Here is a 26,033-nt window from a genome sequence, read left to right as displayed (position 1 = left end):
CATCTCCAGAGATGGAGACTCTGCAACCTCCCTGGGCACACGTTTCCCATCTTTGACCACCACTGTTTGTGGCAGTACTTGTATTTCCAATTCTGTCCAGTGCTTCTTGCTCTCTCCGTTGCTCTGAGGCGTTTCTGACTTTCCCTTGCCTGCTTGCTTATTTTTGGTGCTCCGGCTCAGGGAGCTCCACCCACAGCTGGGAGTGCCCCATGCAGGGGGGCAGACTCACTGTCATGGGAGAGAGCAGGTTCTCCTTCTTCCTTTCAGCGGTGTTGGCCAGCCGAGGCGGGGGGGGAAACAAACCACCACGAGTCTCCAGCTACGCTGCACAAAGTCTTTAATGAGAAGGAGCAAATGCGGTGGCACAGGGCAGAGACCAAGACACACGTCTGCAGGGTTCGGGGAGGCAAAGAAAATGGCCCGCTGCCCAAGGAGAAGCTCCACACAAAGCGCTTGCCTTTTCCCATTCTGCTCTACCTGGTGGCAATCGCAGCCCACCAAGAGCAGTCCCTAACTCCAGCACCCTCTCCCCATCAGCAGGAGATTCAGCAAAGCAGAAAAGAACGAGCCCTTTCTCAAGGAGCTCAGAGCAAATCGGAGCCAGGGGAGGCACGGCGAGGCCTGCCATGCAGTGAGGAGCAGCGGGCGCAGGTCCCTCCTGCCTGCTGGGATGGGGACACCCAGCCCATCGGCAAGCCGCGGCCACACTCCTGCTGCAGAGTTCCCGTCTTCCTTCCCGCTCCAAAGGGGATGATGCGCCGGCTTCAGCAGTTCAGACTGCAGCGGGGGATAGGCAGACACAGCCCTGACCCCCCCAGACCAAGGGAGCCCCCAGAAGAGATGGGAACCCCCCCGGTGCTGAGGGAGCTCCCGACAGCAGCTGACAGAGAGGATCCCACGGCTGTGCTCTGCGGGAAAGAGGTGAGGATGGGGCCCGGCAGGGTCACCACCACCGGGGAAGCCTCGATGGCCACCGTCGAGTCAGCGCAGCGGGTGACGCAGGGCTCGCTGCAGCTGCTTGCAAGTGGGGTTGGGCCACAGGCTCCGCAGGGGCGTGGGGGACAGGGTCTGAAGCAAGACATCTCTCGGTGAGGGAGGCAAAGCTGAAACACAGAGCAGGGAGGAAACACGGACTCCAACATCAGCCTGTCTATTGTTTCTTCCACTCTCGCTGAAGATATACTTTGCTGCCATGCACCTCTGTTTTGAGCTCCACATCCAGAAAGAACCTGCAGCTGATTTTACTAACGCACACAACACCCTAGGGCTAGATCTGAAGGACTGGGAGCAAAGACCTGCCTAACTGACTACCGATTCCACCAGGACCTCCTCCTGCGTTTCCTGGTACGATAGCATGGGTAAAGATTGATGAAATGGACCCAGCTCAAACAGGCTGGGTTGAACAGCTATCTCAGAAATCACCTCTTATAAATGCACACTGTGCCTACAGCTCCCACAACACTCACTGTGCCCTCCGAGTTGCGCGGGACGGGAAGGCTGACCCCCTTTGAGATAGGACCCAGCACAGTGGGTGTAAAGCGCCTGTGGAAAGACTGATCACATTCCATCCCCAGAACTAACACTGCTGCATTCAAGAAGGCACTGGATGAGCTTGTCCAGTTGGTTAGAGAGCACGTGCTGCAGGTGCAAATTCTGGTGGGCAGACCTCCCTGCGGCTGAGCCCCATTGATCCCCTTCTGCTTGAAAGAACCCCTCCCTTCCCACCTCTCCCCGGCCACCACCATCAAAAGGCAAAGAGGTGGCAGCCCTCAAACAGTTCTGTTGTAGGGCCAGGCTGAGGCAGCCCAAGTGTCAGCCTGAGTAACCACCATGATAGCAGTTCAGCCCACGGGGAGAGATGGAGCGGACGCGGGCTTACCTTGCTCCTTGAGGAAAAGGAGGCAAGAGAGGAGCATGCGGAGCCAGGAGCAGCGCAGGCTTTTATGCTGCGTCCCAGAGCCCCATGGGGCCACAAACATTCCTTGCTCATGAAGCATCTGAACACCTAGCAGTTACTGCTCGCTGAAGCCCCAATGGTGATTAAGCCCTGGCCTCTTTCACCTGAAATGTTTTGCTCCAGCTGCATACCATCGAATGCCAATATATTTAATTTGTGTCCAGGCCTGCAAAAACCCACTGGCTCAGAGGTCTCAGGCTAGCTGGGCAGAGATTTTACGTGGCCTTCCATCACACGGATGACACTTGTTCCGTCGCCTTCTTCACGGTGAGCTTGGCCACCAGTCACGTTATTCAGCTATTAGGGACGCCTCCAGTCAGCTCTCAAGTGCTTTCAGTCCAGGGGCTCATGCTGACCCGGGGAGATACGCCTCTCCAGCGGGTCATTGTAGGCTCACAGGAGATGGTGGGAGAAGAGATTCATATCTCCAGGGATGTGGCAAAGCTCAAGGGCAAGGAAAAGCCATTGTGGGCTGAGGGCAAGCTTGAGGGCCTCAGGGACCTTGCTTACGCTCAGCAGGCTCTGCCAGAACCTGTCTTTTCTGCCCGCGAGCCCAGGGAACAAAGGCAGTTTCTTCACGATGAAGAGCAGAGGGTCGGGCAGGTCCCTCTCAACTAATCTCTCCCTGGGATCTCCATTGCCATGTACCCTGATGACTTGACCAGGCCCTCACGCTTCTTCCAACCAGGGGTTTGGGCTCAGCTTGGGAAGCGGAGAACCTGATGGAAAAGAGCAAATCAGCGCGTAGGAGGGTGATCAAAGAGATGCCCGCGTCCTCCCCTGAAGGAGAAAACCCGCACCCAAATTGACCTGTTTTGCTCAGTCAGTTCACCCCAGAGGCCAAAGGCTTGGATGGTCTGCTTTTGAGGAGAGCCTCGGGGCAGGGAGCCAAAAGCTCATGGCTCTCTTTTCTGGGTAAAGGATGGGGTGGCTCGTTCCCTGCATTTCACATTTCAAAGGGACATGGGATCGGTCTCCCAGAGCACCTGGGAGTCATCGTGATGTGGAAGAGTCGGGAAAAACCCTGAGCTCCAGGCAAACATGACTCATCATGCTGTGGACTTCAGTGGACACTGTGCCCCTGTCTCAGGCGTGACAGGGATACCAGAGCTCATAGCCTCATTCCTCTAAAAGTGCCGCTTTCCTCAAGGGCATTTCCTCAGGTTTTAGCACCGTTCCTGAATCAGCTGCTACTTCTGTCTAATCTTGTACTGCAGCTGCCTTCCTGGCCATTGCCTTTAAGTGGCTGCACTGGAGAGCAGATGCTAGGGTTATGGGGTAAGGTCTGCTGATGGGTTGAATGGAAGTTTTCTTGTCTTCTCTATAGTGATACCTCAAGGATTCCCTTTTCTTTACCTCATTCTCAGCTGAATTGTTTCATCCCACTTTAAAAACCCATCTACTTCTAGGTTTGATCTGCATGCACCAAGAGGTCGGAGTGTGCTTCATCTGCCACCTTGGAGAGCAACAGGGCTGCTGTGTGTAAGGAATCCACCTGCTCTGCATTTCAGTTTCATGCCAGCGACTAGAAGACCCTTCTGGCCAGAAGGCCTGGAGAGAGGAGAGAAAGTCTCTTCCAACACAGATTTCACTGTAAATCCTTGGGATGAGTCTTCACTCCTAACCCTATGGCTTTCTCCATCCTAGTCTGTTTGCTGCCATGCCCACTCGCAGGTCCAGCCAGGAGCAGGTCCGAGCAGGTATTCCCAGTGGGCACTGTATTGGCTGTATGTGGCCAGGCGTTGGTATGGAGGGCAGCGGGTGGCCTCTGTGAGAAGGGGTAAGGGGCTGCCCTGTGCTGGACCCAGCTGGATAACACTGAGCCAATTGCAACACTGAGCCAGGTTGCAATTTTCAGAAGGACCGCAGTCAGGAAGTATGAGCCACAGAAGAGGTCTGCTGGGTGAAGGTGGCTCTCTGGCTTGCCAAGGTCTGCCCTCAGACAGAAAGGCCTCAGGAGTGCAGGACCTGGATTGACCTGGTGTCCTGTGTGGGACAGCCTGGCCCGAGCTGCAGGTCCCAGGCCCTGGGGAGCTCTGGGAGGTCTCTGGCTGCACACTGAATCCTGTAAGGGGGGCACAAAGGGTTCTCCCCAGGGAGGAGCAGCATCAGAGCCTACAGCGGTAGGAGCAGTTACCATGAGCTTGGGGAAGCAAACAGGCTGGGGACCATGGCAGCCCCAGCAGCTGGTGCTGCCAGGAAGGAAACCAAAGAGAAAAGCGAGGAACCTGCCTGCACTGGCCCACTACACCCACTGGCCCACTACATCCACTGGCCCAGAATCCTTTCTCCCCGATTGCTGAGTAAGCCTAGCAGAGCCCCAGGAGCACCCTCCACTGCTTGGAGGAATGCTGTCTCAGCCCCACAAGGGGCATTCCTCCTCCTGCAGCTGCAGAGTATCTGCATACCAAACATACCTTCCCTGTTTCCAAGACCTTCGGGGACTGGGTCCTGCCATACTGCCTCGGTCCCAGCAGAAGTCGGCAGTCCAGCTTGTGCAATCAGTAACACGCTGCTTTGGGTCCTGGTGCCAACTCTTCCCTCTGTTGAACCTCATTCCCTGCCCTCTCTCTTCGTCCCCTCGTTCAGCAAGGTCAGGAGCTCGGCTAGGACTGCAACCAAGAGTAAGCATATCTAGTTAATGGCTGCTTCATACTAGCTCCAGGTGAGAAACCAGAGAGGCAATACCTTACACCGGCAGATTGGCAGGTTGTCCAACACGGGGGTGAAGGGAGGCAGCAGCAGAGGTAGAATCATAGAATGGTTTGTGTTAGAAGGGGCCTTAAAGATCATCAAGTTCCAACCCCCCTGCCATGGGCAGGGACACCTCCCACTAGACCAGGTTGCTGACAGCCCCATCCAGCCTGGTCATGAACACCTCCAGGCATGGGGCATCCACAGCTTCTCTGGGCAACCAACCTCACAGTAAAGAATTTCTTCCTAATACCTAGTCTAAATGTCCCCTCTTTCAGTTCAAAACCCTTCCCCCTCCTCCTATGGCTCCACTCCCTGATCAAGAGTCCCTCTCCGTCTCTCGTGTAGTCCCCCTTTGGGTACTGGAAGGCTGCTATAAGGTCTCCCCGGAGCCTTCTCTTCTTCTCCAAGTGGAGAAGAGATGGCAAGTGCAGGCATCGAACCACCGATGACTGGTCCGTGAAGGTCCCCTGTGAGGTGCAACGTTGAAGAGGTTCTACTGGAAACTTCATAACCAGGTTTAATTAGGGAGAAGCAAGGGGTTCACAGCCTGGGTCTTGCAAGAGAGGGCATACCAGGCTTGCCCAAAGAGGTCTGCAGCTCCCTCCAAAGGTGAAATGAGCAGAGAACGCTTGGTGGCCCTGTAGAGAGGCCATACTTGGTGATGGGCAGGGAGACAGAGAGACTGCCAGGCTTGGCCAGGGGGATTTGGCTGAGTGAGGGTGACCACAGTGGAAAAAGAAGCACCATCCAGGAGGTCCCATGGTGTAATGGTAAGCACTCTGGACTCTGAATCCAGCGATCTGAGTGCAAACCTCAGTGGGGCCTGGTCCTTTTGGCTCCCTCACCATGCTTACACCCAATTCCCTTGACTTGCTCTTGGGTCAATTCTTTGATGCACTCACATCTTCCTTCTTTTCCTGCGCTTGCAGCACTGGCACTGACATCAGTGACCCTTCTACCCTGTGCCCACCAAGTCTCTGCAGCTTTCGTCAGAAATGGCCAGCGCTCCCTCTCTGCTGACTTCTGCTTGATGGCTGCTCCTGGATGAGGGCCTCCAGCAGGGCCTCAGAGAATCACACAGCAGACAGGGTGGAGACACGATGCAGTCTGAGCCTGAGCCCAGCTCAAAGCAAGGCCAAGTAGAGGCCGTTTTTCATCCTTTGTCTGGTTGGATGCTGCACATCTCCAGAGATGGAGACTCTGCAACCTCCCTGGGCACACGTTTCCCATCTTTGACCACCACTGTTTGTGGCAGTACTTGTATTTCCAATTCTGTCCAGTGCTTCTTGCTCTCTCCGTTGCTCTGAGGCGTTTCTGACTTTCCCTTGCCTGCTTGCTTATTTTTGGTGCTCCGGCTCAGGGAGCTCCACCCACAGCTGGGAGTGCCCCATGCAGGGGGGCAGACTCACTGTCATGGGAGAGAGCAGGTTCTCCTTCTTCCTTTCAGCGGTGTTGGCCAGCCGAGGCGGGGGGGGAAACAAACCACCACGAGTCTCCAGCTACGCTGCACAAAGTCTTTAATGAGAAGGAGCAAATGCGGTGGCACAGGGCAGAGACCAAGACACACGTCTGCAGGGTTCGGGGAGGCAAAGAAAATGGCCCGCTGCCCAAGGAGAAGCTCCACACAAAGCGCTTGCCTTTTCCCATTCTGCTCTACCTGGTGGCAATCGCAGCCCACCAAGAGCAGTCCCTAACTCCAGCACCCTCTCCCCATCAGCAGGAGATTCAGCAAAGCAGAAAAGAACGAGCCCTTTCTCAAGGAGCTCAGAGCAAATCGGAGCCAGGGGAGGCACGGCGAGGCCTGCCATGCAGTGAGGAGCAGCGGGCGCAGGTCCCTCCTGCCTGCTGGGATGGGGACACCCAGCCCATCGGCAAGCCGCGGCCACACTCCTGCTGCAGAGTTCCCGTCTTCCTTCCCGCTCCAAAGGGGATGATGCGCCGGCTTCAGCAGTTCAGACTGCAGCGGGGGATAGGCAGACACAGCCCTGACCCCCCCAGACCAAGGGAGCCCCCAGAAGAGATGGGAACCCCCCCGGTGCTGAGGGAGCTCCCGACAGCAGCTGACAGAGAGGATCCCACGGCTGTGCTCTGCGGGAAAGAGGTGAGGATGGGGCCCGGCAGGGTCACCACCACCGGGGAAGCCTCGATGGCCACCGTCGAGTCAGCACAGCGGGTGACGCAGGGCTCGCTGCAGCTGCTTGCAAGTGGGGTTGGGCCACAGGCTCCGCAGGGGCGTGGGGGACAGGGTCTGAAGCAAGACATCTCTCGGTGAGGGAGGCAAAGCTGAAACACAGAGCAGGGAGGAAACACGGACTCCAACATCAGCCTGTCTATTGTTTCTTCCACTCTCGCTGAAGATATACTTTGCTGCCATGCACCTCTGTTTTGAGCTCCACATCCAGAAAGAACCTGCAGCTGATTTTACTAACGCACACAACACCCTAGGGCTAGATCTGAAGGACTGGGAGCAAAGACCTGCCTAACTGACTACCGATTCCACCAGGACCTCCTCCTGCGTTTCCTGGTACGATAGCATGGGTAAAGATTGATGAAATGGACCCAGCTCAAACAGGCTGGGTTGAACAGCTATCTCAGAAATCACCTCTTATAAATGCACACTGTGCCTACAGCTCCCACAACACTCACTGTGCCCTCCGAGTTGCGCGGGACGGGAAGGCTGACCCCCTTTGAGATAGGACCCAGCACAGTGGGTGTAAAGCGCCTGTGGAAAGACTGATCACATTCCATCCCCAGAACTAACACTGCTGCATTGAAGAAGGCACTGGATGAGCTTGTCCAGTTGGTTAGAGAGCACGTGCTGCAGGTGCAAATTCTGGTGGGCAGACCTCCCTGCGGCTGAGCCCCATTGATCCCCTTCTGCTTGAAAGAACCCCTCCCTTCCCACCTCTCCCCGGCCACCACCATCAAAAGGCAAAGAGGTGGCAGCCCTCAAACAGTTCTGTTGTAGGGCCAGGCTGAGGCAGCCCAAGTGTCAGCCTGAGTAACCACCATGATAGCAGTTCAGCCCACGGGGAGAGATGGAGCGGACGCGGGCTTACCTTGCTCCTTGAGGAAAAGGAGGCAAGAGAGGAGCATGCGGAGCCAGGAGCAGCGCAGGCTTTTATGCTGCGTCCCAGAGCCCCATGGGGCCACAAACATTCCTTGCTCATGAAGCATCTGAACACCTAGCAGTTACTGCTCGCTGAAGCCCCAATGGTGATTAAGCCCTGGCCTCTTTCACCTGAAATGTTTTGCTCCAGCTGCATACCATCGAATGCCAATATATTTAATTTGTGTCCAGGCCTGCAAAAACCCACTGGCTCAGAGGTCTCAGGCTAGCTGGGCAGAGATTTTACGTGGCCTTCCATCACACGGATGACACTTGTTCCGTCGCCTTCTTCACGGTGAGCTTGGCCACCAGTCACGTTATTCAGCTATTAGGGACGCCTCCAGTCAGCTCTCAAGTGCTTTCAGTCCAGGGGCTCATGCTGACCCGGGGAGATACGCCTCTCCAGCGGGTCATTGTAGGCTCACAGGAGATGGTGGGAGAAGAGATTCATATCTCCAGGGATGTGGCAAAGCTCAAGGGCAAGGAAAAGCCATTGTGGGCTGAGGGCAAGCTTGAGGGCCTCAGGGACCTTGCTTACGCTCAGCAGGCTCTGCCAGAACCTGTCTTTTCTGCCCGCGAGCCCAGGGAACAAAGGCAGTTTCTTCACGATGAAGAGCAGAGGGTCGGGCAGGTCCCTCTCAACTAATCTCTCCCTGGGATCTCCATTGCCATGTACCCTGATGACTTGACCAGGCCCTCACGCTTCTTCCAACCAGGGGTTTGGGCTCAGCTTGGGAAGCGGAGAACCTGATGGAAAAGAGCAAATCAGCGCGTAGGAGGGTGATCAAAGAGATGCCCGCGTCCTCCCCTGAAGGAGAAAACCCGCACCCAAATTGACCTGTTTTGCTCAGTCAGTTCACCCCAGAGGCCAAAGGCTTGGATGGTCTGCTTTTGAGGAGAGCCTCGGGGCAGGGAGCCAAAAGCTCATGGCTCTCTTTTCTGGGTAAAGGATGGGGTGGCTCGTTCCCTGCATTTCACATTTCAAAGGGACATGGGATCGGTCTCCCAGAGCACCTGGGAGTCATCGTGATGTGGAAGAGTCGGGAAAAACCCTGAGCTCCAGGCAAACATGACTCATCATGCTGTGGACTTCAGTGGACACTGTGCCCCTGTCTCAGGCGTGACAGGGATACCAGAGCTCATAGCCTCATTCCTCTAAAAGTGCCGCTTTCCTCAAGGGCATTTCCTCAGGTTTTAGCACCGTTCCTGAATCAGCTGCTACTTCTGTCTAATCTTGTACTGCAGCTGCCTTCCTGGCCATTGCCTTTAAGTGGCTGCACTGGAGAGCAGATGCTAGGGTTATGGGGTAAGGTCTGCTGATGGGTTGAATGGAAGTTTTCTTGTCTTCTCTATAGTGATACCTCAAGGATTCCCTTTTCTTTACCTCATTCTCAGCTGAATTGTTTCATCCCACTTTAAAAACCCATCTACTTCTAGGTTTGATCTGCATGCACCAAGAGGTCGGAGTGTGCTTCATCTGCCACCTTGGAGAGCAACAGGGCTGCTGTGTGTAAGGAATCCACCTGCTCTGCATTTCAGTTTCATGCCAGCGACTAGAAGACCCTTCTGGCCAGAAGGCCTGGAGAGAGGAGAGAAAGTCTCTTCCAACACAGATTTCACTGTAAATCCTTGGGATGAGTCTTCACTCCTAACCCTATGGCTTTCTCCATCCTAGTCTGTTTGCTGCCATGCCCACTCGCAGGTCCAGCCAGGAGCAGGTCCGAGCAGGTATTCCCAGTGGGCACTGTATTGGCTGTATGTGGCCAGGCGTTGGTATGGAGGGCAGCGGGTGGCCTCTGTGAGAAGGGGTAAGGGGCTGCCCTGTGCTGGACCCAGCTGGATAACACTGAGCCAATTGCAACACTGAGCCAGGTTGCAATTTTCAGAAGGACCACAGTCAGGAAGTATGAGCCACAGAAGAGGTCTGCTGGGTGAAGGTGGCTCTCTGGCTTGCCAAGGTCTGCCCTCAGACAGAAAGGCCTCAGGAGTGCAGGACCTGGATTGACCTGGTGTCCTGTGTGGGACAGCCTGGCCCGAGCTGCAGGTCCCAGGCCCTGGGGAGCTCTGGGAGGTCTCTGGCTGCACACTGAATCCTGTAAGGGGGGCACAAAGGGTTCTCCCCAGGGAGGAGCAGCATCAGAGCCTACAGCGGTAGGAGCAGTTACCATGAGCTTGGGGAAGCAAACAGGCTGGGGACCATGGCAGCCCCAGCAGCTGGTGCTGCCAGGAAGGAAACCAAAGAGAAAAGCGAGGAACCTGCCTGCACTGGCCCACTACACCCACTGGCCCACTACATCCACTGGCCCAGAATCCTTTCTCCCCGATTGCTGAGTAAGCCTAGCAGAGCCCCAGGAGCACCCTCCACTGCTTGGAGGAATGCTGTCTCAGCCCCACAAGGGGCATTCCTCCTCCTGCAGCTGCAGAGTATCTGCATACCAAACATACCTTCCCTGTTTCCAAGACCTTCGGGGACTGGGTCCTGCCATACTGCCTCGGTCCCAGCAGAAGTCGGCAGTCCAGCTTGTGCAATCAGTAACACGCTGCTTTGGGTCCTGGTGCCAACTCTTCCCTCTGTTGAACCTCATTCCCTGCCCTCTCTCTTCGTCCCCTCGTTCAGCAAGGTCAGGAGCTCGGCTAGGACTGCAACCAAGAGTAAGCATATCTAGTTAATGGCTGCTTCATACTAGCTCCAGGTGAGAAACCAGAGAGGCAATACCTTACACCGGCAGATTGGCAGGTTGTCCAACACGGGGGTGAAGGGAGGCAGCAGCAGAGGTAGAATCATAGAATGGTTTGTGTTAGAAGGGGCCTTAAAGATCATCAAGTTCCAACCCCCCTGCCATGGGCAGGGACACCTCCCACTAGACCAGGTTGCTGACAGCCCCATCCAGCCTGGTCATGAACACCTCCAGGCATGGGGCATCCACAGCTTCTCTGGGCAACCAACCTCACAGTAAAGAATTTCTTCCTAATACCTAGTCTAAATGTCCCCTCTTTCAGTTCAAAACCCTTCCCCCTCCTCCTATGGCTCCACTCCCTGATCAAGAGTCCCTCTCCGTCTCTCGTGTAGTCCCCCTTTGGGTACTGGAAGGCTGCTATAAGGTCTCCCCGGAGCCTTCTCTTCTTCTCCAAGTGGAGAAGAGATGGCAAGTGCAGGCATCGAACCACCGATGACTGGTCCGTGAAGGTCCCCTGTGAGGTGCAACGTTGAAGAGGTTCTACTGGAAACTTCATAACCAGGTTTAATTAGGGAGAAGCAAGGGGTTCACAGCCTGGGTCTTGCAAGAGAGGGCATACCAGGCTTGCCCAAAGAGGTCTGCAGCTCCCTCCAAAGGTGAAATGAGCAGAGAACGCTTGGTGGCCCTGTAGAGAGGCCATACTTGGTGATGGGCAGGGAGACAGAGAGACTGCCAGGCTTGGCCAGGGGGATTTGGCTGAGTGAGGGTGACCACAGTGGAAAAAGAAGCACCATCCAGGAGGTCCCATGGTGTAATGGTAAGCACTCTGGACTCTGAATCCAGCGATCTGAGTGCAAACCTCAGTGGGGCCTGGTCCTTTTGGCTCCCTCACCATGCTTACACCCAATTCCCTTGACTTGCTCTTGGGTCAATTCTTTGATGCACTCACATCTTCCTTCTTTTCCTGCGCTTGCAGCACTGGCACTGACATCAGTGACCCTTCTACCCTGTGCCCACCAAGTCTCTGCAGCTTTCGTCAGAAATGGCCAGCGCTCCCTCTCTGCTGACTTCTGCTTGATGGCTGCTCCTGGATGAGGGCCTCCAGCAGGGCCTCAGAGAATCACACAGCAGACAGGGTGGAGACACGATGCAGTCTGAGCCTGAGCCCAGCTCAAAGCAAGGCCAAGTAGAGGCCGTTTTTCATCCTTTGTCTGGTTGGATGCTGCACATCTCCAGAGATGGAGACTCTGCAACCTCCCTGGGCACACGTTTCCCATCTTTGACCACCACTGTTTGTGGCAGTACTTGTATTTCCAATTCTGTCCAGTGCTTCTTGCTCTCTCCGTTGCTCTGAGGCGTTTCTGACTTTCCCTTGCCTGCTTGCTTATTTTTGGTGCTCCGGCTCAGGGAGCTCCACCCACAGCTGGGAGTGCCCCATGCAGGGGGGCAGACTCACTGTCATGGGAGAGAGCAGGTTCTCCTTCTTCCTTTCAGCGGTGTTGGCCAGCCGAGGCGGGGGGGGAAACAAACCACCACGAGTCTCCAGCTACGCTGCACAAAGTCTTTAATGAGAAGGAGCAAATGCGGTGGCACAGGGCAGAGACCAAGACACACGTCTGCAGGGTTCGGGGAGGCAAAGAAAATGGCCCGCTGCCCAAGGAGAAGCTCCACACAAAGCGCTTGCCTTTTCCCATTCTGCTCTACCTGGTGGCAATCGCAGCCCACCAAGAGCAGTCCCTAACTCCAGCACCCTCTCCCCATCAGCAGGAGATTCAGCAAAGCAGAAAAGAACGAGCCCTTTCTCAAGGAGCTCAGAGCAAATCGGAGCCAGGGGAGGCACGGCGAGGCCTGCCATGCAGTGAGGAGCAGCGGGCGCAGGTCCCTCCTGCCTGCTGGGATGGGGACACCCAGCCCATCGGCAAGCCGCGGCCACACTCCTGCTGCAGAGTTCCCGTCTTCCTTCCCGCTCCAAAGGGGATGATGCGCCGGCTTCAGCAGTTCAGACTGCAGCGGGGGATAGGCAGACACAGCCCTGACCCCCCCAGACCAAGGGAGCCCCCAGAAGAGATGGGAACCCCCCCGGTGCTGAGGGAGCTCCCGACAGCAGCTGACAGAGAGGATCCCACGGCTGTGCTCTGCGGGAAAGAGGTGAGGATGGGGCCCGGCAGGGTCACCACCACCGGGGAAGCCTCGATGGCCACCGTCGAGTCAGCACAGCGGGTGACGCAGGGCTCGCTGCAGCTGCTTGCAAGTGGGGTTGGGCCACAGGCTCCGCAGGGGCGTGGGGGACAGGGTCTGAAGCAAGACATCTCTCGGTGAGGGAGGCAAAGCTGAAACACAGAGCAGGGAGGAAACACGGACTCCAACATCAGCCTGTCTATTGTTTCTTCCACTCTCGCTGAAGATATACTTTGCTGCCATGCACCTCTGTTTTGAGCTCCACATCCAGAAAGAACCTGCAGCTGATTTTACTAACGCGCACAACACCCTAGGGCTAGATCTGAAGGACTGGGAGCAAAGACCTGCCTAACTGACTACCGATTCCACCAGGACCTCCTCCTGCGTTTCCTGGTACGATAGCATGGGTAAAGATTGATGAAATGGACCCAGCTCAAACAGGCTGGGTTGAACAGCTATCTCAGAAATCACCTCTTATAAATGCACACTGTGCCTACAGCTCCCACAACACTCACTGTGCCCTCTGAGTTGCGCGGGATGGGAAGGCTGACCCCCTTTGAGATAGGACCCAGCACAGTGGGTGTAAAGCGCCTGTGGAAAGACTGATCACATTCCATCCCCAGAACTAACACTGCTGCATTGAAGAAGGCACTGGATGAGCTTGTCCAGTTGGTTAGAGAGCACGTGCTGCAGGTGCAAATTCTGGTGGGCAGACCTCCCTGCGGCTGAGCCCCATTGATCCCCTTCTGCTTGAAAGAACCCCTCCCTTCCCACCTCTCCCCGGCCACCACCATCAAAAGGCAAAGAGGTGGCAGCCCTCAAACAGTTCTGTTGTAGGGCCAGGCTGAGGCAGCCCAAGTGTCAGCCTGAGTAACCACCATGATAGCAGTTCAGCCCACGGGGAGAGATGGAGCGGACGCGGGCTTACCTTGCTCCTTGAGGAAAAGGAGGCAAGAGAGGAGCATGCGGAGCCAGGAGCAGCGCAGGCTTTTATGCTGCGTCCCAGAGCCCCATGGGGCCACAAACATTCCTTGCTCATGAAGCATCTGAACACCTAGCAGTTACTGCTCGCTGAAGCCCCAATGGTGATTAAGCCCTGGCCTCTTTCACCTGAAATGTTTTGCTCCAGCTGCATACCATCGAATGCCAATATATTTAATTTGTGTCCAGGCCTGCAAAAACCCACTGGCTCAGAGGTCTCAGGCTAGCTGGGCAGAGATTTTACGTGGCTTTCCATCACACGGATGACACTTGTTCCGTCGCCTTCTTCACGGTGAGCTTGGCCACCAGTCACGTTATTCAGCTATTAGGGACGCCTCCAGTCAGCTCTCAAGTGCTTTCAGTCCAGGGGCTCATGCTGACCCGGGGAGATACGCCTCTCCAGCGGGTCATTGTAGGCTCACAGGAGATGGTGGGAGAAGAGACTCATATCTCCAGGGATGTGGCAAAGCTCAACGGCAAGGAAAAACCATTGTGGGCTGAGGGCAAGCTTGAGGGCCTCAGGGACCTTGCTTACGCTCAGCAGGCTCTGCCAGAACCTGTCTTTTCTGCCCGCGAGCCCAGGGAACAAAGGCAGTTTCTTCACGATGAAGAGCAGAGGGTCGGGCAGGTCCCTCTCAACTAATCTCTCCCTGGGATCTCCATTGCCATGTACCCTGATGACTTGACCAGGCCCTCACGCTTCTTCCAACCAGGGGTTTGGGCTCAGCTTGGGAAGCGGAGAACCTGATGGAAAAGAGCAAATCAGCGCGTAGGAGGGTGATCAAAGAGATGCCCGCGTCCTCCCCTGAAGGGGAAAACCCGCACCCAAATTGACCTGTTTTGCTCAGTCAGTTCACCCCAGAGGCCAAAGGCTTGGATGGTCTGCTTTTGAGGAGAGCCTCGGGGCAGGGAGCCAAAAGCTCATGGCTCTCTTTTCTGGGTAAAGGATGGGGTGGCTCGTTCCCTGCATTTCACATTTCAAAGGGACATGGGATCGGTCTCCCAGAGCACCTGGGAGTCATCGTGATGTGGAAGAGTCGGGAAAAACCCTGAGCTCCAGGCAAACATGACTCATCATGCTGTGGACTTCAGTGGACACTGTGCCCCTGTCTCAGGCGTGACAGGGATACCAGAGCTCATAGCCTCATTCCTCTAAAAGTGCCGCTTTCCTCAAGGGCATTTCCTCAGGTTTTAGCACCGTTCCTGAATCAGCTGCTACTTCTGTCTAATCTTGTACTGCAGCTGCCTTCCTGGCCATTGCCTTTAAGTGGCTGCACTGGAGAGCAGATGCTAGGGTTATGGGGTAAGGTCTGCTGATGGGTTGAATGGAAGTTTTCTTGTCTTCTCTATAGTGATACCTCAAGGATTCCCTTTTCTTTACCTCATTCTCAGCTGAATTGTTTCATCCCACTTTAAAAACCCATCTACTTCTAGGTTTGATCTGCATGCACCAAGAGGTCGGAGTGTGCTTCATCTGCCACCTTGGAGAGCAACAGGGCTGCTGTGTGTAAGGAATCCACCTGCTCTGCATTTCAGTTTCATGCCAGTGACTAGAAGACCCTTCTGGCCAGAAGGCCTGGAGAGAGGAGAGAAAGTCTCTTCCAACACAGATTTCACTGTAAATCCTTGGGATGAGTCTTCACTCCTAACCCTATGGCTTTCTCCATCCTAGTCTGTTTGCTGCCATGCCCACTCGCAGGTCCAGCCAGGAGCAGGTCCGAGCAGGTATTCCCAGTGGGCACTGTATTGGCTGTATGTGGCCAGGCGTTGGTATGGAGGGCAGCGGGTGGCCTCTGTGAGAAGGGGTAAGGGGCTGCCCTGTGCTGGACCCAGCTGGATAACACTGAGCCAATTGCAACACTGAGCCAGGTTGCAATTTTCAGAAGGACCGCAGTCAGGAAGTATGAGCCACAGAAGAGGTCTGCTGGGTGAAGGTGGCTCTCTGGCTTGCCAAGGTCTGCCCTCAGACAGAAAGGCCTCAGGAGTGCAGGACCTGGATTGACCTGGTGTCCTGTGTGGGACAGCCTGGCCCGAGCTGCAGGTCCCAGGCCCTGGGGAGCTCTGGGAGGTCTCTGGCTGCACACTGAATCCTGTAAGGGGGGCACAAAGGGTTCTCCCCAGGGAGGAGCAGCATCAGAGCCTACAGCGGTAGGAGCAGTTACCATGAGCTTGGGGAAGCAAACAGGCTGGGGACCATGGCAGCCCCAGCAGCTGGTGCTGCCAGGAAGGAAACCAAAGAGAAAAGCGAGGAACCTGCCTGCACTGGCCCACTACACCCACTGGCCCACTACATCCACTGGCCCAGAATCCTTTCTCCCCGATTGCTGAGTAAGCCTAGCAGAGCCCCAGGAGCACCCTCCACTGCTTGGAGGAATGCTGTCTCAGCCCCACAAGGGGCATTCCTCCTCCTGCAGCTGCAGAGTATCTGCATACCAAACATACCTTCCCTGTTTCCAAGACCTTCGGGGACTGGGTCCTGCCATACTGCCTCGGTCCCAGCAGAAGTCGGCAGTCCAGCTTGTGCAATCAGTAACACGCTGCTTTGGGTCCTGGTGCCAACTCTTCCCTCTGTTGAACCTCATTCCCTGCCCTCTCTCTTCGTCCCCTCGTTCAGCAAGGTCAGGAGCTCGGCTAGGACTGCAACCAAGAGTAAGCATATCTAGTTAATGGCTGCTTCATACTAGCTCCAGGTGAGAAACCAGAGAGGCAATACCTTACACCGGCAGATTGGCAGGTTGTCCAACACGGGGGTGAAGGGAGGCAGCAGCAGAGGTAGAATCATAGAATGGTTTGTGTTAGAAGGGGCCTTAAAGATCATCAAGTTCCAACCCCCCTGCCATGGGCAGGGACACCTCCCACTAGACCAGGTTGCTGACAGCCCCATCCAGCCTGGTCATGAACACCTCCAGGCATGGGGCATCCACAGCTTCTCTGGGCAACCAACCTCACAGTAAAGAATTTCTTCCTAATACCTAGTCTAAATGTCCCCTCTTTCAGTTCAAAACCCTTCCCCCTCCTCCTATGGCTCCACTCCCTGATCAAGAGTCCCTCTCCGTCTCTCGTGTAGTCCCCCTTTGGGTACTGGAAGGCTGCTATAAGGTCTCCCCGGAGCCTTCTCTTCTTCTCCAAGTGGAGAAGAGATGGCAAGTGCAGGCATCGAACCACCGATGACTGGTCCGTGAAGGTCCCCTGTGAGGTGCAACGTTGAAGAGGTTCTACTGGAAACTTCATAACCAGGTTTAATTAGGGAGAAGCAAGGGGTTCACAGCCTGGGTCTTGCAAGAGAGGGCATACCAGGCTTGCCCAAAGAGGTCTGCAGCTCCCTCCAAAGGTGAAATGAGCAGAGAACGCTTGGTGGCCCTGTAGAGAGGCCATACTTGGTGATGGGCAGGGAGACAGAGAGACTGCCAGGCTTGGCCAGGGGGATTTGGCTGAGTGAGGGTGACCACAGTGGAAAAAGAAGCACCATCCAGGAGGTCCCATGGTGTAATGGTAAGCACTCTGGACTCTGAATCCAGCGATCTGAGTGCAAACCTCAGTGGGGCCTGGTCCTTTTGGCTCCCTCACCATGCTTACACCCAATTCCCTTGACTTGCTCTTGGGTCAATTCTTTGATGCACTCACATCTTCCTTCTTTTCCTGCGCTTGCAGCACTGGCACTGACATCAGTGACCCTTCTACCCTGTGCCCACCAAGTCTCTGCAGCTTTCATCAGAAATGGCCAGCGCTCCCTCTCTGCTGACTTCTGCTTGATGGCTGCTCCTGGATGAGGGCCTCCAGCAGGGCCTCAGAGAATCACACAGCAGACAGGGTGGAGACACGATGCAGTCTGAGCCTGAGCCCAGCTCAAAGCAAGGCCAAGTAGAGGCCGTTTTTCATCCTTTGTCTGGTTGGATGCTGCACATCTCCAGAGATGGAGACTCTGCAACCTCCCTGGGCACACGTTTCCCATCTTTGACCACCACTGTTTGTGGCAGTACTTGTATTTCCAATTCTGTCCAGTGCTTCTTGCTCTCTCCGTTGCTCTGAGGCGTTTCTGACTTTCCCTTGCCTGCTTGCTTATTTTTGGTGCTCCGGCTCAGGGAGCTCCACCCACAGCTGGGAGTGCCCCATGCAGGGGGGCAGACTCACTGTCATGGGAGAGAGCAGGTTCTCCTTCTTCCTTTCAGCGGTGTTGGCCAGCCGAGGCGGGGGGGGAAACAAACCACCACGAGTCTCCAGCTACGCTGCACAAAGTCTTTAATGAGAAGGAGCAAATGCGGTGGCACAGGGCAGAGACCAAGACACACGTCTGCAGGGTTCGGGGAGGCAAAGAAAATGGCCCGCTGCCCAAGGAGAAGCTCCACACAAAGCGCTTGCCTTTTCCCATTCTGCTCTACCTGGTGGCAATCGCAGCCCACCAAGAGCAGTCCCTAACTCCAGCACCCTCTCCCCATCAGCAGGAGATTCAGCAAAGCAGAAAAGAACGAGCCCTTTCTCAAGGAGCTCAGAGCAAATCGGAGCCAGGGGAGGCACGGCGAGGCCTGCCATGCAGTGAGGAGCAGCGGGCGCAGGTCCCTCCTGCCTGCTGGGATGGGGACACCCAGCCCATCGGCAAGCCGCGGCCACACTCCTGCTGCAGAGTTCCCGTCTTCCTTCCCGCTCCAAAGGGGATGATGCGCCGGCTTCAGCAGTTCAGACTGCAGCGGGGGATAGGCAGACACAGCCCTGACCCCCCCAGACCAAGGGAGCCCCCAGAAGAGATGGGAACCCCCCCGGTGCTGAGGGAGCTCCCGACAGCAGCTGACAGAGAGGATCCCACGGCTGTGCTCTGCGGGAAAGAGGTGAGGATGGGGCCCGGCAGGGTCACCACCACCGGGGAAGCCTCGATGGCCACCGTCGAGTCAGCACAGCGGGTGACGCAGGGCTCGCTGCAGCTGCTTGCAAGTGGGGTTGGGCCACAGGCTCCGCAGGGGCGTGGGGGACAGGGTCTGAAGCAAGACATCTCTCGGTGAGGGAGGCAAAGCTGAAACACAGAGCAGGGAGGAAATACGGACTCCAACATCAGCCTGTCTATTGTTTCTTCCACTCTCGCTGAAGATATACTTTGCTGCCATGCACCTCTGTTTTGAGCTCCACATCCAGAAAGAACCTGCAGCTGATTTTACTAACGCGCACAACACCCTAGGGCTAGATCTGAAGGACTGGGAGCAAAGACCTGCCTAACTGACTACCGATTCCACCAGGACCTCCTCCTGCGTTTCCTGGTACGATAGCATGGGTAAAGATTGATGAAATGGACCCAGCTCAAACAGGCTGGGTTGAACAGCTATCTCAGAAATCACCTCTTATAAATGCACACTGTGCCTACAGCTCCCACAACACTCACTGTGCCCTCCGAGTTGCGCGGGATGGGAAGGCTGACCCCCTTTGAGATAGGACCCAGCACAGTGGGTGTAAAGCGCCTGTGGAAAGACTGATCACATTCCATCCCCAGAACTAACACTGCTGCATTGAAGAAGGCACTGGATGAGCTTGTCCAGTTGGTTAGAGAGCACGTGCTGCAGGTGCAAATTCTGGTGGGCAGACCTCCCTGCGGCTGAGCCCCATTGATCCCCTTCTGCTTGAAAGAACCCCTCCCTTCCCACCTCTCCCCGGCCACCACCATCAAAAGGCAAAGAGGTGGCAGCCCTCAAACAGTTCTGTTGTAGGGCCAGGCTGAGGCAGCCCAAGTGTCAGCCTGAGTAACCACCATGATAGCAGTTCAGCCCACGGGGAGAGATGGAGCGGACGCGGGCTTACCTTGCTCCTTGAGGAAAAGGAGGCAAGAGAGGAGCATGCGGAGCCAGGAGCAGCGCAGGCTTTTATGCTGCGTCCCAGAGCCCCATGGGGCCACAAACATTCCTTGCTCATGAAGCATCTGAACACCTAGCAGTTACTGCTCGCTGAAGCCCCAATGGTGATTAAGCCCTGGCCTCTTTCACCTGAAATGTTTTGCTCCAGCTGCATACCATCGAATGCCAATATATTTAATTTGTGTCCAGGCCTGCAAAAACCCACTGGCTCAGAGGTCTCAGGCTAGCTGGGCAGAGATTTTACGTGGCTTTCCATCACACGGATGACACTTGTTCCGTCGCCTTCTTCACGGTGAGCTTGGCCACCAGTCACGTTATTCAGCTATTAGGGACGCCTCCAGTCAGCTCTCAAGTGCTTTCAGTCCAGGGGCTCATGCTGACCCGGGGAGATACGCCTCTCCAGCGGGTCATTGTAGGCTCACAGGAGATGGTGGGAGAAGAGACTCATATCTCCAGGGATGTGGCAAAGCTCAACGGCAAGGAAAAACCATTGTGGGCTGAGGGCAAGCTTGAGGGCCTCAGGGACCTTGCTTACGCTCAGCAGGCTCTGCCAGAACCTGTCTTTTCTGCCCGCGAGCCCAGGGAACAAAGGCAGTTTCTTCACGATGAAGAGCAGAGGGTCGGGCAGGTCCCTCTCAACTAATCTCTCCCTGGGATCTCCATTGCCATGTACCCTGATGACTTGACCAGGCCCTCACGCTTCTTCCAACCAGGGGTTTGGGCTCAGCTTGGGAAGCGGAGAACCTGATGGAAAAGAGCAAATCAGCGCGTAGGAGGGTGATCAAAGAGATGCCCGCGTCCTCCCCTGAAGGAGAAAACCCGCACCCAAATTGACCTGTTTTGCTCAGTCAGTTCACCCCAGAGGCCAAAGGCTTGGATGGTCTGCTTTTGAGGAGAGCCTCGGGGCAGGGAGCCAAAAGCTCATGGCTCTCTTTTCTGGGTAAAGGATGGGGTGGCTCGTTCCCTGCATTTCACATTTCAAAGGGACATGGGATCGGTCTCCCAGAGCACCTGGGAGTCATCGTGATGTGGAAGAGTCGGGAAAAACCCTGAGCTCCAGGCAAACATGAGCCATCGTGCTGTTGGCTTCAGTGGACACTGTGCCCCTGTCTCAGGCGTGACAGGGATACCAGAGCTCATAGCCTCATTCCTCTAAAAGTGCCGCTTTCCTCAAGGGCATTTCCTCAGGTTTTAGCACCGTTCCTGAATCAGCTGCTACTTCTGTCTAATCTTGTACTGCAGCTGCCTTCCTGGCCATTGCCTTTAAGTGGCTGCACTGGAGAGCAGATGCTAGGGTTATGGGGTAAGGTCTGCTGATGGGTTGAATGGAAGTTTTCTTGTCTTCTCTATAGTGATACCTCAAGGATTCCCTTTTCTTTACCTCATTCTCAGCTGAATTGTTTCATCCCACTTTAAAAACCCATCTACTTCTAGGTTTGATCTGCATGCACCAAGAGGTCGGAGTGTGCTTCATCTGCCACCTTGGAGAGCAACAGGGCTGCTGTGTGTAAGGAATCCACCTGCTCTGCATTTCAGTTTCATGCCAGTGACTAGAAGACCCTTCTGGCCAGAAGGCCTGGAGAGAGGAGAGAAAGTCTCTTCCAACACAGATTTCACTGTAAATCCTTGGGATGAGTCTTCACTCCTAACCCTATGGCTTTCTCCATCCTAGTCTGTTTGCTGCCATGCCCACTCGCAGGTCCAGCCAGGAGCAGGTCCGAGCAGGTATTCCCAGTGGGCACTGTATTGGCTGTATGTGGCCAGGCGTTGGTATGGAGGGCAGCGGGTGGCCTCTGTGAGAAGGGGTAAGGGGCTGCCCTGTGCTGGACCCAGCTGGATAACACTGAGCCAATTGCAACACTGAGCCAGGTTGCAATTTTCAGAAGGACCGCAGTCAGGAAGTATGAGCCACAGAAGAGGTCTGCTGGGTGAAGGTGGCTCTCTGGCTTGCCAAGGTCTGCCCTCAGACAGAAAGGCCTCAGGAGTGCAGGACCTGGATTGACCTGGTGTCCTGTGTGGGACAGCCTGGCCCGAGCTGCAGGTCCCAGGCCCTGGGGAGCTCTGGGAGGTCTCTGGCTGCACACTGAATCCTGTAAGGGGGGCACAAAGGGTTCTCCCCAGGGAGGAGCAGCATCAGAGCCTACAGCGGTAGGAGCAGTTACCATGAGCTTGGGGAAGCAAACAGGCTGGGGACCATGGCAGCCCCAGCAGCTGGTGCTGCCAGGAAGGAAACCAAAGAGAAAAGCGAGGAACCTGCCTGCACTGGCCCACTACACCCACTGGCCCACTACATCCACTGGCCCAGAATCCTTTCTCCCCGATTGCTGAGTAAGCCTAGCAGAGCCCCAGGAGCACCCTCCACTGCTTGGAGGAATGCTGTCTCAGCCCCACAAGGGGCATTCCTCCTCCTGCAGCTGCAGAGTATCTGCATACCAAACATACCTTCCCTGTTTCCAAGACCTTCGGGGACTGGGTCCTGCCATACTGCCTCGGTCCCAGCAGAAGTCGGCAGTCCAGCTTGTGCAATCAGTAACACGCTGCTTTGGGTCCTGGTGCCAACTCTTCCCTCTGTTGAACCTCATTCCCTGCCCTCTCTCTTCGTCCCCTCGTTCAGCAAGGTCAGGAGCTCGGCTAGGACTGCAACCAAGAGTAAGCATATCTAGTTAATGGCTGCTTCATACTAGCTCCAGGTGAGAAACCAGAGAGGCAATACCTTACACCGGCAGATTGGCAGGTTGTCCAACACGGGGGTGAAGGGAGGCAGCAGCAGAGGTAGAATCATAGAATGGTTTGTGTTAGAAGGGGCCTTAAAGATCATCAAGTTCCAACCCCCCTGCCATGGGCAGGGACACCTCCCACTAGACCAGGTTGCTGACAGCCCCATCCAGCCTGGTCATGAACACCTCCAGGCATGGGGCATCCACAGCTTCTCTGGGCAACCAACCTCACAGTAAAGAATTTCTTCCTAATACCTAGTCTAAATGTCCCCTCTTTCAGTTCAAAACCCTTCCCCCTCCTCCTATGGCTCCACTCCCTGATCAAGAGTCCCTCTCCGTCTCTCGTGTAGTCCCCCTTTGGGTACTGGAAGGCTGCTATAAGGTCTCCCCGGAGCCTTCTCTTCTTCTCCAAGTGGAGAAGAGATGGCAAGTGCAGGCATCGAACCACCGATGACTGGTCCGTGAAGGTCCCCTGTGAGGTGCAACGTTGAAGAGGTTCTACTGGAAACTTCATAACCAGGTTTAATTAGGGAGAAGCAAGGGGTTCACAGCCTGGGTCTTGCAAGAGAGGGCATACCAGGCTTGCCCAAAGAGGTCTGCAGCTCCCTCCAAAGGTGAAATGAGCAGAGAACGCTTGGTGGCCCTGTAGAGAGGCCATACTTGGTGATGGGCAGGGAGACAGAGAGACTGCCAGGCTTGGCCAGGGGGATTTGGCTGAGTGAGGGTGACCACAGTGGAAAAAGAAGCACCATCCAGGAGGTCCCATGGTGTAATGGTAAGCACTCTGGACTCTGAATCCAGCGATCTGAGTGCAAACCTCAGTGGGGCCTGGTCCTTTTGGCTCCCTCACCATGCTTACACCCAATTCCCTTGACTTGCTCTTGGGTCAATTCTTTGATGCACTCACATCTTCCTTCTTTTCCTGCGCTTGCAGCACTGGCACTGACATCAGTGACCCTTCTACCCTGTGCCCACCAAGTCTCTGCAGCTTTCGTCAGAAATGGCCAGCGCTCCCTCTCTGCTGACTTCTGCTTGATGGCTGCTCCTGGATGAGGGCCTCCAGCAGGGCCTCAGAGAATCACACAGCAGACAGGGTGGAGACACGATGCAGTCTGAGCCTGAGCCCAGCTCAAAGCAAGGCCAAGTAGAGGCCGTTTTTCATCCTTTGTCTGGTTGGATGCTGCACATCTCCAGAGATGGAGACTCTGCAACCTCCCTGGGCACACGTTTCCCATCTTTGACCACCACTGTTTGTGGCAGTACTTGTATTTCCAATTCTGTCCAGTGCTTCTTGCTCTCTCCGTTGCTCTGAGGCGTTTCTGACTTTCCCTTGCCTGCTTGCTTATTTTTGGTGCTCCGGCTCAGGGAGCTCCACCCACAGCTGGGAGTGCCCCATGCAGGGGGGCAGACTCACTGTCATGGGAGAGAGCAGGTTCTCCTTCTTCCTTTCAGCGGTGTTGGCCAGCCGAGGCGGGGGGGGAAACAAACCACCACGAGTCTCCAGCTACGCTGCACAAAGTCTTTAATGAGAAGGAGCAAATGCGGTGGCACAGGGCAGAGACCAAGACACACGTCTGCAGGGTTCGGGGAGGCAAAGAAAATGGCCCGCTGCCCAAGGAGAAGCTCCACACAAAGCGCTTGCCTTTTCCCATTCTGCTCTACCTGGTGGCAATCGCAGCCCACCAAGAGCAGTCCCTAACTCCAGCACCCTCTCCCCATCAGCAGGAGATTCAGCAAAGCAGAAAAGAACGAGCCCTTTCTCAAGGAGCTCAGAGCAAATCGGAGCCAGGGGAGGCACGGCGAGGCCTGCCATGCAGTGAGGAGCAGCGGGCGCAGGTCCCTCCTGCCTGCTGGGATGGGGACACCCAGCCCATCGGCAAGCCGCGGCCACACTCCTGCTGCAGAGTTCCCGTCTTCCTTCCCGCTCCAAAGGGGATGATGCGCCGGCTTCAGCAGTTCAGACTGCAGCGGGGGATAGGCAGACACAGCCCTGACCCCCCCAGACCAAGGGAGCCCCCAGAAGAGATGGGAACCCCCCCGGTGCTGAGGGAGCTCCCGACAGCAGCTGACAGAGAGGATCCCACGGCTGTGCTCTGCGGGAAAGAGGTGAGGATGGGGCCCGGCAGGGTCACCACCACCGGGGAAGCCTCGATGGCCACCGTCGAGTCAGCACAGCGGGTGACGCAGGGCTCGCTGCAGCTGCTTGCAAGTGGGGTTGGGCCACAGGCTCCGCAGGGGCGTGGGGGACAGGGTCTGAAGCAAGACATCTCTCGGTGAGGGAGGCAAAGCTGAAACACAGAGCAGGGAGGAAACACGGACTCCAACATCAGCCTGTCTATTGTTTCTTCCACTCTCGCTGAAGATATACTTTGCTGCCATGCACCTCTGTTTTGAGCTCCACATCCAGAAAGAACCTGCAGCTGATTTTACTAACGCGCACAACACCCTAGGGCTAGATCTGAAGGACTGGGAGCAAAGACCTGCCTAACTGACTACCGATTCCACCAGGACCTCCTCCTGCGTTTCCTGGTACGATAGCATGGGTAAAGATTGATGAAATGGACCCAGCTCAAACAGGCTGGGTTGAACAGCTATCTCAGAAATCACCTCTTATAAATGCACACTGTGCCTACAGCTCCCACAACACTCACTGTGCCCTCTGAGTTGCGCGGGATGGGAAGGCTGACCCCCTTTGAGATAGGACCCAGCACAGTGGGTGTAAAGCGCCTGTGGAAAGACTGATCACATTCCATCCCCAGAACTAACACTGCTGCATTGAAGAAGGCACTGGATGAGCTTGTCCAGTTGGTTAGAGAGCACGTGCTGCAGGTGCAAATTCTGGTGGGCAGACCTCCCTGCGGCTGAGCCCCATTGATCCCCTTCTGCTTGAAAGAACCCCTCCCTTCCCACCTCTCCCCGGCCACCACCATCAAAAGGCAAAGAGGTGGCAGCCCTCAAACAGTTCTGTTGTAGGGCCAGGCTGAGGCAGCCCAAGTGTCAGCCTGAGTAACCACCATGATAGCAGTTCAGCCCACGGGGAGAGATGGAGCGGACGCGGGCTTACCTTGCTCCTTGAGGAAAAGGAGGCAAGAGAGGAGCATGCGGAGCCAGGAGCAGCGCAGGCTTTTATGCTGCGTCCCAGAGCCCCATGGGGCCACAAACATTCCTTGCTCATGAAGCATCTGAACACCTAGCAGTTACTGCTCGCTGAAGCCCCAATGGTGATTAAGCCCTGGCCTCTTTCACCTGAAATGTTTTGCTCCAGCTGCATACCATCGAATGCCAATATATTTAATTTGTGTCCAGGCCTGCAAAAACCCACTGGCTCAGAGGTCTCAGGCTAGCTGGGCAGAGATTTTACGTGGCCTTCCATCACACGGATGACACTTGTTCCGTCGCCTTCTTCACGGTGAGCTTGGCCACCAGTCACGTTATTCAGCTATTAGGGACGCCTCCAGTCAGCTCTCAAGTGCTTTCAGTCCAGGGGCTCATGCTGACCCGGGGAGATACGCCTCTCCAGCGGGTCATTGTAGGCTCACAGGAGATGGTGGGAGAAGAGACTCATATCTCCAGGGATGTGGCAAAGCTCAAGGGCAAGGAAAAGCCATTGTGGGCTGAGGGCAAGCTTGAGGGCCTCAGGGACCTTGCTTACGCTCAGCAGGCTCTGCCAGAACCTGTCTTTTCTGCCCGCGAGCCCAGGGAACAAAGGCAGTTTCTTCACGATGAAGAGCAGAGGGTCGGGCAGGTCCCTCTCAACTAATCTCTCCCTGGGATCTCCATTGCCATGTACCCTGATGACTTGACCAGGCCCTCACGCTTCTTCCAACCAGGGGTTTGGGCTCAGCTTGGGAAGCGGAGAACCTGATGGAAAAGAGCAAATCA

The 26,033-nt window shown here is 55.7% G+C and overlaps 4 non-coding genes across 4 annotated transcripts; all 4 read left to right on the top strand.

Moving 5' to 3' along the window:
- The first annotated feature begins 5,407 nt into the window (after positions 1-5,407).
- TRNAQ-CUG (transfer RNA glutamine (anticodon CUG)) lies at positions 5,408-5,479 on the top strand. Its single transcript has one exon. It is a non-coding gene; the product is annotated as a tRNA-Gln (tRNA).
- Positions 5,480-11,241: 5,762 nt separating this feature from the next.
- TRNAQ-CUG (transfer RNA glutamine (anticodon CUG)) lies at positions 11,242-11,313 on the top strand. The gene has a single exon. It is a non-coding gene; the product is annotated as a tRNA-Gln (tRNA).
- Positions 11,314-17,075: 5,762 nt separating this feature from the next.
- Positions 17,076-17,147, top strand: TRNAQ-CUG (transfer RNA glutamine (anticodon CUG)). Its single transcript has one exon. It is a non-coding gene; the product is annotated as a tRNA-Gln (tRNA).
- Positions 17,148-22,909: 5,762 nt separating this feature from the next.
- TRNAQ-CUG (transfer RNA glutamine (anticodon CUG)) lies at positions 22,910-22,981 on the top strand. The gene has a single exon. It is a non-coding gene; the product is annotated as a tRNA-Gln (tRNA).
- The last annotated feature ends 3,052 nt before the right edge of the window (positions 22,982-26,033 follow it).

Source organism: Numenius arquata, unplaced genomic scaffold (genome assembly GCF_964106895.1).
Source record: "Numenius arquata unplaced genomic scaffold, bNumArq3.hap1.1 HAP1_SCAFFOLD_90, whole genome shotgun sequence".
NCBI classification, from domain to species: Eukaryota; Metazoa; Chordata; class Aves; order Charadriiformes; family Scolopacidae; genus Numenius; species Numenius arquata.
This window is presented reverse-complemented; position numbering and strand designations above follow the sequence as displayed.